Here is an 8,787-nt window from a genome sequence, read left to right on the forward strand (position 1 = left end):
TCATTCCTGATAGCCAGAGATGGGGATCATGACGAATCCAGCCCAAAGATACGCTTTTTTAGGTTAATCTCCCAGGCTAAAGTTGTTGTTGTAATAGTAGCTGGTACACTGGGATTTCTGAAAAACCTGAAAGGAACTTAAAGGATTTATGGATAGAAGCTTGGATCTAGATGGCACCGAAACTCTAGTTCCAGTCCTATTATTTGATGATTTGCCATTTTCAGGCAGTCCCACCAGGATCTGTCTCAGCTTGAAAGATGATTGCCATAGGATCAATACTTAGTACTGCAGTGTTTCAGGCTGCATTCTCTAGAGTGGGGGTGGAAGGCAGCTCCAGGTGTTTACTCAGCCCCAGGGAAAGGAGGGAGATCAGGAGAAGATGAGTGTGATTTGCAGAGCCAGGAAGCCTTGTGGCCCCAGCAGTATTAGACAAAAGCTTTATCTCTCTTCATATGGAGATGTTTTCTCTGTGGATTAAATAATTTTAAGGGAATGAATGAAATGCCCACTATACTATGCCTTCTGTTTCTCTACAACTCGGGCAGACCCACTTTAAGAAAATGTAATGAAAGAAAGCTTCAAGTATATTTGTGATGTTTTATTTCTTATGCCAAAGGATAAGTATGCAGTTTTCTTTGTATTTTATTTCATACTTTCTGCTCTATTTTGAATGTTACATAACACAACAGTTTTTAAAGGAAGAAAAGAGAAAAATATAGGGCTTTGCATATTTGGTTAATAAACAGTTAATTTGTGATGCTACAACATTTTTCCTTTACACAAAAATTATGTTTCTGGTGATACGGAACTAGCATGGGGTGGGTAAGGGAAGTAAAGATCAGGGAAAAGCCACGGTACCTGGGGTTCACATTCATGAAGGATCTGAAACTTGGTCATTTGAGATTATGTGGAACTAAGGTTATCTTACAGTCACAGACGTAGAGTTTCAAGATCAAAAAGGAGGCTCATTTATCAATTTTATGCTAGTGTCCCAGCACTGAACCACATAGCCTGAAGTACATTAGGAATTGTTAATATAAAAATTACACATATTCATATGCACATCATTACTTAAAATTATACATTGGCATTTCTTATATTCTTACATATGAAAATATTGGAGGAGTCTGTACTTTCTCTGACTGTAAAGGAGTCCTGTTGAGGAGCTGCTACAGCACAGAGACAGATGATAAACTCTGAGTTCAGAGAGGAAGGTTCCAGTCTCAGATTCACAGCAAATGGACCATCGAAGTCAGGGCTTAGAGCCTTCTTATCTTTTCTAAATAATCAAATGTGATCAAATGTGTGACTGTGATGAAGTGAGACTCCTTAAAGGCTGTAAGCATAGATTACATGTCTTATGAGACTGATGCACTGCTGGCCACACTAAGAGGGCAGCCTCTTGTATATTTTAATGTTGGTTCAAGTTTCATTGAGTCCTTCCTTTGTTCCTAAGCTCTTTACCTATATTTTCTCATTTAATGTTCCCAACATCCCATGTGATACCCCCTATGATTATAACTATTTTACTGATGAGGACATTGAGGCTTAGGAGGGTTAAGTAACTTGTCCAGGTTCCACTATTATTAGTTTTCTGAGCAGGTATTTGAGCTAAGGACTGTCTAACCTCAAAGTCTATGTGTTTAAACCATATGTCATGCTACAGTCATTATGGGCAGTCAAAAAGCTCTCACTGATCAATTTTTTGACTGGCATAGAGATAGAGGGCTCCAGCCAGGCCCAAGTAGAGGCAGAGGCTTCTACAACCCCCTAGGTATTTCAGCACTACCTGCTGTTATGAAAATCCATTCACATTAAAGTAGAAGTGAATGGTCATTTACTAATATGATTCTTAAACTGTTTGCCAAAAATCTCACCTTTTTGTAAATGTTTGGCCTGAAGTACAAGAGGAGAAGAGAAGTTCTGGCTATAGTACAATTTAGAAAACCATTTTATAATGTTTCTCTTAAGATTGTTCAAATACATTTCAATTTAGCAATAAACAAGAAGAGAGAAAAGGAAGACATTTCAATCATCTGACAAATATTGTTAAGAGAATGCATTGGGATATTTAATTCCTAACTAAATGTCATCTTTTAAATTTCAAATGTCCCTGGGTGGGATGACTAATGAAGTTGGTTTACGGGAAGGCAAGTTTAACAGAATGGTTACATATCCGGGCTGTAGAATTATACCACTCTGGGTATGAATTCTGCTATTTCATAAATGGTGATGATATAGAAAGGAGATAAATAAAACAATTCAAGCTATCCAGTAATCCAAAGTGTTTGCCCTAGTCATGATTAGATATGTGCCATACATAGCTATCAAATTTTTCACAAATGTATGTAGCAGAAAATCCAATTCAAACTCATTTAAAAAAAAATCGGTTCAGCTTTAAGCATCATGAGCTAGCTTCAAGCTAAAAATTTATTTCATCAGGATCCAGCAACCTGCCTTTATCTCTTGACTGCCTTTTGTTCTTTGTTAGCTCCATTCTTAGATGATTGTCCTAATGGGGTGTCAGGATGGCTGCAAATGAGTTCAGTCTTAGATTCAGTTTTAAGTTCAAAATTGGAATACCTTATTTCTTAGGTTTTCAAGGTACAGTACTAGGGTTAACTTTGTTGAATCAGTTGTCTTGGTCTCTGTTATATCCCTATAACAATTCATGGAGTGAAGAGGATAGGGTGTTCCAGAAGCCAGTACTGTGCCCCATTTCCTACAAAATCACATCATGCTAGTATGAGGAAAGTGATTTCCTAGAGACAGTTGGAGTACTTTTACTAAAGATGGGGTTGATAAATTGTAGGCAAGCAAAAACAATAGAATTCTATACGTACATCTTTTTTAAAAGATCTATGCACTATTGGATACAAACAAGGTGCATTTCCTCACTGGGGGAATATGCATTCTTCCAAAAGGGAGGCTTGTCAGCCACCTGACAATGGGTTGCTGCTTTCCAGGCTGTTCTGAGCTCTGGTTTAGCTGCTGATTTGAAAAGTCCCCTCTTGCATAACAATTACACCTGGCACACCCACTTGGGAGCATGCGGGAGAATTTTCTTCATCCTTTCTTAAAGATGCAATTGTTTCTGACAGCCAGTGTCATCTGCGATGACAGATGTCACTTCTGACTCTCATTCCCTGCAGACAACTGAGCTCAAGGAGACCGCTAGGCTCTGACAATAGGTTTAACTCTTACCTAGAAAAGCCAAAGCACTGAAATGTTTAGGTTCATGGGATTCTCATAGTAATATAAATAGGAGGGTGAGGGTTCTTTGTGCAATAGCACACAACTCATGTACTTCCTGGTCACCACTTATCATGTGGTCTTCAAATTATTTGTTCAAATACACTACAATGTAGACTCTAAGAGAAGCAGACATTGAGTCTTGTGCTTTGCTTTGCCCTTGGTGACTAGCACAGTGCTGGGCACATACTAGAAGATAACTATGTAGTAGAAGATAGAGAAATATTTGTTGAACGGCTTATTGAATGACTGAATATGGCAATTTTAAATGAAATTTAGCACTAATTTGGTTATCGTGTGTGTGTGTGTGTTTATCTGTGTGTAATAATATAACCAGGGCCTGTCATTTGTACCTGTTGTTCACATGGGAAATCGAGGCACAGAAGTTAGAGAATTTGTATCAATCCCAATAGGTAATTAATACCATGAATGAAATATAGACGATGTAGCTCTATTTGTGAAATCTCTTACTGAAATTTCAGCTCTCTCGAATATTTCTTTCTAATAGTATTTCCCTTCATGTACAGCCTAGTTCATTCAACATACATTCATCACATAATTACTGTTTTTCAGACATGTTTACATTCTCATTTTGATTTTGAACCTCACAACAAGGAAGATATTATCCCTATCTTCACCCTATATGAAAAGGTGGAGGCTCAGTGAGTGATGTGAATTGTATATAATCAGGAAAAGAAAGGTTAGCACCAAGAATCAAACTGAGTTCTTCTAATCCCAAGTCTGATACTTGAATCCACTGGGAAAGGATGCCTTGTAGTCTAGAGTGTGTGGGCATTGGGGGCTCCCTTTAAGTCTCAGAGGCTCTTCTGTCTAGTGAACTTCATGACTGACATGCTTATTTACTGAGCTTTGTTGATGTATGGTTATAAAATAGTAACAGTTTGGTCCAGTATTTTTCACAATTGTGACTGCTGTTGGAACTCAGTCTAGACTTTGCTGTTGATTTCTCATTCATTTTTTTTCCAGAAATAAATTAATGAAATGGAATCGAAGGCTGAAAGATCACCATATGCACAATTATCTTTGGGTCTCAAGATCTCTGAGTCACAATTTTTCAACGACTGAAAAATGGCAGAGACACAACCTTTTATTTTGATCAGCTCATCAAAAATAAGAACAAGAGGGAAATAAATTTTGAGTACATGGAGCATCAGATTTCTTTGTCTAAATACCTAACTTGGAATATTTTCTGCTGATGGCTCAATGCCTGGGGCTGTCTGAATTCTTAACTGAGGTTATTAGTAAAATTAATGTTTTTCAATTCTCAGCTCCACCACTATGGTATACATATTTTCTTAAATATGAATGCTTTAGAATTTTAAATCATAGATGATAGAAATAACGGTCACAGTGTTATGAACACATAAATATAATGCTTTGATGACTCCATTTAGTATTTTTCTTCTAATGATCTCAAAAAAGATTTCCATAATCTATGTTATTTTTCATGTGCTTATTTCCCAGATGAGCAAACTGGGGCGTGGAAAGTTTGAGAAGTGTTTCAAAAGAAGATATTTAATTAATTTAACTTTTATGTTCAGTTCAGGGGGTACAAGTGCATGTTTGTTATATAGGTAATCTCATGTCATTGGAGTTTGTTGTACAGATTCTTTCGTCACCCAGCCATCAAGCCTAGTACCCATTAGTTCTTTTTCCTGATCCTCTCCCTCCCTTTCACCTTCCACCCTCCAGTAGGCCCCACTGTGTGTTGTTACCACCCCCAATGTGTCCATGTGCTCTCATCATTTAGCTACCACTTATGAGTGAGACCATGCTATATTTGCTTTTCTGTTTCTGCGTTAGTTTGCTAAGGACAAAAGCCTCCAGCTTCACCCATATTCCCACAAAAGACATGATCTTATTCTTTGGCATGTCTGTGCAATATTCCATGGCTATCTTTACCACATTTTCTTTATTGAGTCCACCATTGATGGGCATTTAGATTGATTTCATGTCTTTGCTACTGTGAATAGTGTGGTCATGAACATATGTATACATCTGTATTTTTGATAGAATGATTTATATTCCTTTGGGTGTACACCCAGTAATGGGATTGCTGAGTCAAATGGTATTTCTGTTTTTAGGTCTTTGAGAAATCACCACACTGTTTTCCAGAAGGGTTGAACTAATTTACACTCCCACTAACAGTGTATAAGCATTCATTTTTGCCTGCAACCTCGCCTGCATCTCTTATTTTTTGACTTTTTAGTAATAGCCATTTTGACTTGTGTGAGATAGTATCTCCTTGTGGTTTTGATTTGCATTTCCCTAATGATCAGCGATGCGAGCTTTTTTTTTTTTTTTCATGACTCTGAATTTTTTATCTTCTCCACTCTGCCTGGCTGCTGGCTTTGGCTATGCATTTTTGGATATGAGAAATAGGGTCTTAATTAAGACAATTCAAATAAAGTGAATAGCAAGTTGTCATAAGGATTTTTGTGAAGGCAATAAATGCGATAGGAAAGGTTACATGTAACCTCCATGGATAAGATGCTTTGTTTTGCTTCCATGATGCAGAGGTTTTATTTTCACTCATCATCGTGAATGAAAATGTTAACATATATTTAAATGAATCATTATAAAAACAATAGTATGAATAAAAATAGCTACCATTTATTGAGTGCACACCATGTGCCAATCATGATGCCAAGACCCTTACATAGATCAGTTTATCCTCTTAATAGTCCAGTGAAGCTAGTATATTGATATCCCATTTTTACAGGTGAGAAAAATGGCAATTTTAGTAAATTAAATGTCCAGCTCAAGATTATAAAGCTAGTAGGTAAAGGAACTGAGATGGGATTATAGAACTACAGAGATAAAAGCCAGTGCCCTTAGCCACTACCAGAATCCAAAAACATGAGCTGCTGGAGACAAGCTAAATCTAGTGAGATGCTTAGTATTATCTCAGACCTTATTTCTTTTTCAGTCTTTCTTTCTCTCTCATGGACCACACACATGGTCTTCTATTGCTTTTACTAATTTTCTTCTCTTCTCGCACTCTTGACTTGCCTATTCCTTCCTTCTTCCCTGGATGTTTTCTATTTAGACTATGACTTCTTCTTCCTTATGGACTCTGCTTCTTCATGACTTGGGATTGCCATGACCTCTTGCATCTTAATTCTATCTCAGAGGATTAAATCTATCTTATACTCTCATATTTTTGAAAAATCTATTTAACACTTTAAGCTTCAGTTCCTGTTGCCAATCACCTCATTTCTTATGAGTTTTAAAATTCAAATTATCAAGAGCAAGAATCCAGTTAGTCCAGTTCCTTTTCGGGGGCCAGCCTGTGTTACTGGGAAGCCTGCATATGCATTGACTGCCTCTACATCCAGTGCCTAACCCTGGTGCACTCCACTGGAATTTGGGTAGGATTAGAGCTGGTTCAACACCTCTCTGGAGTTTGGGTTTTGTCTATACTTTTTAAAATTAATTTCCCATAACATTTACATGACTGTAACATCATCCTTATCCACTGGGACTTTTTAAATTTTTATTTTTATTTCAATAGTTTTTAGGGAACAGGTGGTCTTTGGTTACATGGATAAATTCTTTAGTGGTTGTTTCGGAGATTTTAGTGCACCCATTACCCTAGCAGTGTACACTGTATCCAATATGTAGTGTTTTTGTTGTTTTGTTTTGTTTTGTTTTTCTGGCAGAGCTAGCTGAGCTTTTATTCTGGGGGAAAAAAAGAGCAATTGAATTATTTTGTACCTGGAGGCATGGGCAAGGGGGGTGGCCCAGGTAGTAAACTCCCTTGAGGGTGGGCTGAGGGCTAGGGCTGAGCCTCAGGTGGGTCTTCTTTTCTCTATGCTTCCCTGCACAGCAGCCTCCCTCATAGGCTCTGGGGCAGCCGCAGGAGGGGCAGGCTGAGAGGGGCTGCCGCAGCTGTTCACTTGGGCCGGACGTCAGAGGACTCGGACGTAGCTTCCCATTGCGGGTCTCAATCATCTTCACACCTACGGCCCTAGCGGAGCTGGTGCGGCTTAAGAAGCTGGAGCCTGGGCCAGAGCCAAAGCTGGAGCGCAGGCCATAGCTGAGGCGGGGCTTGTGAGGCCCCCATAGGCCAAGCTCAGCACACCTCCATAGCCACTCTTAGTCTTCCTATGGATACTCCTGTTCTCATCCCAGACTCCAGCCAGCTCTCCTCGCCCTCCAGCAGCTTCCTGTAGGTGGCGATCTCTATGTCCAGGGCCAGCTTGACCTTCATCAGCTCCTGGTACTCAGGCAGCTCCCGCACCACGTCCTGCTTGGCCCGCTGCGGGGTGGCCTCCAGCTCAGACAGCTTGGAGTTGGCATCCTTAACCGCCAACTCCCCTCCCAGCTCGGCATCTGCGATGGCGGCCTCCAGGGAAGCCCTCTGGTCTTTGAGGCCCTCAATATCAGCCTGGAGCTAGCTGATGTTCCGGTATATCTAGGAGATCTCACTCTTTGTGCACCGCAGGTCATCCCGTGCTTCGCAGCCAGTGTCTGCAGCTCCTCATACTTGATCTGGTACATGCTCTCGGCCTCAGCCCGGCTGCGGGTGGCGATCTCCTCCTACTGCGCCTTGACCTCAGCGATGATGCTGTCCATGTCCAGGGAGCGGCTGTTGTCCATGGACGGAACCACAGAAGTGTCCGAGATCTGGGACTGCAGCTCCCAGATCTCCTCTTCATACAGCTGCCTGAGGAAGTTGATCTCCTCAGTCAGCCCTTCCAGGTGAGACTCAGCTGTACCTTGTTCATGTAAGCTTCATCTGCATCCTTCTTGATGAGGACAAATTCATTCTCCATCTCTGTACCCTTATTGATCTCATCCTCATACTTGTTCTTGAAGTCCTCCACTAGCCGCTGCATGCTCCGCCTCCAGCTTCTGCTTCTCCTGGCCCAGTCTCCAGTTGCCACCTAAGGTTGTTGATGTAGCTCTCAAACATGTTGTCCCTGTTGCTCTGAGTCGTCTTCTGCTGCTGCAGGAGGCTCCACTTGGTCTCCAGTATCTTGTTCTGTTGCTCCAGGAAACTAACCTTGTCGATGAAGGAGGCAAACTTGTTGAGGGCCTTGATCTGCTCCTCCTGGGTGCACATGGCCTGGTGTTGGGGTTTACCTCCAGGTTAACGGGGCTCAGCAGGCTTTGGTTGACAGGGACGGTGGTGATGCCTCCCATACCGCTGGTCCCGCCATAGCCTCCACCCAGGTCACCCTGGAAGCTGCTGCTGCCCACTTTGGAGAAGCTGGAGGAAATGAGCGGGCTGAACTAGGCGGAGATTCCAGAAGGAGTGGAGAAGCTGCTTCTTGGTCCAATATGTAGTCTTTTATCCCTCACCTACCTCCCACCCTTCCCCCCTATGTCCTCAAAGTCCATTATAACATTCTTATGCCTTTGCATCCTTATAGCTTACCTCCCACTTAGAACATACGGTATTTAGTTTTTTATTCCTGAGTTACTTCACTTAGAGTAATGGCCTCCAGCTCCATCCAAGTTGCTGCAAAAGATATTATTCCATTTCTTTTTATGGCTGAGTAGTATTCC

At 40.9% G+C, this 8,787-nt stretch overlaps 1 pseudogene; it reads right to left on the minus strand.

The window, feature by feature from the left end:
* Positions 1-7,168: 7,168 nt before the first annotated feature.
* Positions 7,169-8,421, minus strand: LOC117077985 (annotated as a pseudogene).
* Between the last annotated feature and the right edge of the window lie 366 nt (positions 8,422-8,787).

Source organism: Trachypithecus francoisi, unplaced genomic scaffold, assembly GCF_009764315.1.
Source record: "Trachypithecus francoisi isolate TF-2019V2 unplaced genomic scaffold, Tfra_2.0 Lachesis_group0, whole genome shotgun sequence".
NCBI classification, from domain to species: Eukaryota; Metazoa; Chordata; class Mammalia; order Primates; family Cercopithecidae; genus Trachypithecus; species Trachypithecus francoisi.